Source organism: Lolium rigidum, chromosome 1, assembly GCF_022539505.1.
Source record: "Lolium rigidum isolate FL_2022 chromosome 1, APGP_CSIRO_Lrig_0.1, whole genome shotgun sequence".
NCBI lineage: Eukaryota > Viridiplantae > Streptophyta > Magnoliopsida > Poales > Poaceae > Lolium > Lolium rigidum.
In genome coordinates this window covers 72,359,750-72,361,641 of record NC_061508.1, presented here as the reverse complement: position 1 = coordinate 72,361,641, position 1,892 = coordinate 72,359,750, and the positions used below count along the sequence as shown (strand labels likewise).

Genomic DNA, 1,892 nt, shown 5'->3' with positions numbered 1-1,892 from the left:
AGCAATATGGGACTAAATTTTTGTCCACCAAAACTATCCCCAAGTTGCCAATGTGACGGGCCTTGACATTTCAAAAATTGCAGGCTATATGGGCTGTCTTATTGGGCTGCAGCCCATCTGTATCCAACACATTTGTCGCCAAGGCTACGCCTCCTACCATTCTCCAGCTGCAAGAAATGCAGCGCATTGCGTTTGAGCAATGAGCCTTTAGCAGGGACGAAGTTGTCTAGGATATTTTTCAGGTTTTGTGGTGCTTGAGACGTGGCCCTAATGATGATTAGGGTGTCCAGTATGATCATGTTTATGAAAGCTCTATCAATTTTTAATTATTTACAGAGTTGGATTCTGCCTGTTGTTAGACCAGGTGAAAGCCCGATCCATTAGAGATACTAGGTGGTTTATACTATCGTTGAAGAGATCAGCTTTGTGTTGTCTGAACTTGTTTTGGTTTTTGTCTGAAGAGTATCTCGTTCAAAAGAAATAGAAAAAGATCTATCTCTCTTATGATTTGCGCGTATGTTCAAATCTGAGAAGCCAAACCGTCGTAGTAAGCAACAAATAATATCGCATATCCCAGCGTACCCATCTCAGTGATACGACGTGGGGCTGTGCTCCGGTGTCCCCCCTGACGAACGACGTTCAGGTGGGATATCCGTTCGACAAGGTGGGTCCGTATTATGGGCATATAATTATACTCCACGTCATTTTCCACATAGATAGTCGGTTGCCACGTAGATGTTGTACGTATCCATGTTGATGACGGTTTGCGCCGGCCCCACAGCATTACAATCAGAGTTTGATCCGAAAATTACGTCGATCACGTGGATTTGTTGCCGGCGATAGGCGGTGGTTACAGGGAAATTATTTGAAACCTTGCGTATGCGCCATAGGTAGTCCTCCTTAGGGTTTGGAAGGTTTTGTAGATCGGGAGGGAGACGGCAGGGACGAGTACGTTCGGGTGGTTTCGTTTTGAGGGCTCAGCCAGGTATCGTGGAGGCGGGAGGCGGATCCAGCGACGACGAGGCTGGGCAAGGTCGGACGCGGACGAGGATCGCACGCGGGTCGTTCCTCCTGCTACAGGCGGCGTTAGGGTTTGGCGCTCCTTGGTGGTTCTGCGAGGTACTTGATTCTAAAAACTATTTGCATGTTCATGAAGTTTTTTTGAGATGTACTTATTTGGTTGTTAGTTTGGACAGGCGATGGACGTTTCAGATTTGAGTTCAAGTTCAATGGAATACGACAGCGGAAATACAGATGAATAGGAGTTGAATATTTCGTCTGCCAACGAGAATGCACCACCTGAAGATGAACACACTTCTGGAGACGATGATGTCGACGAAAGTGTGAGTGAAACGGAACTACTAGTTTTATTTAGTACTTGCATGTAAGTAGTTAAATACTGATTGTGCTTATTTTTGCTAATAGATGGATGCAGATGGTATTGATCTAGAAGATGATAATGTAGAGCAAGAAGAAGATGTTGACACTGATAATGTGAGTTTGTAGTAATAAATGTCTGATTGCATAGAAATATGGAATTGATGTTTACATGGTTTAAAATGCATTAGATTCAGAGTGATGTTGTGGATGAGCCAAATGATGATGAGAGATTGGACTCTGGTTTTGTTGACGAGGTATGCATTTTAATTATAGTAGGTCATATGTATGTTAAATTTATATTTAATAAATGAATAATGCATTTTATGTTGTCGTGACATGACTGTAAATCTTTCTTGTTTGCTCAGGTATTAGTTGGCGATAATTCTTCTTACGACTATTACAGTGATTCAGACTTGGAGACTATAGAAGAACCTGTTAGAAGAAGGCATGTAAGATTTATGAATTTATTCGTTGTATGACTCGCGGACATGGCGTAAGAAAAATATTTATGT

General features: G+C 42.4%; 1 long non-coding RNA gene across 1 annotated transcript; it reads left to right on the top strand.

Annotated features, from left to right (window-relative positions):
• Window positions 1-1,269: 1,269 nt before the first annotated feature.
• LOC124675587 lies at window positions 1,270-1,638 on the top strand. The gene is made up of 3 exons (XR_006993342.1): window positions 1,270-1,343; window positions 1,426-1,494; window positions 1,569-1,638. It is a non-coding gene; the product is annotated as an uncharacterized LOC124675587 (long non-coding RNA).
• Window positions 1,639-1,892: the final 254 nt, after the last annotated feature.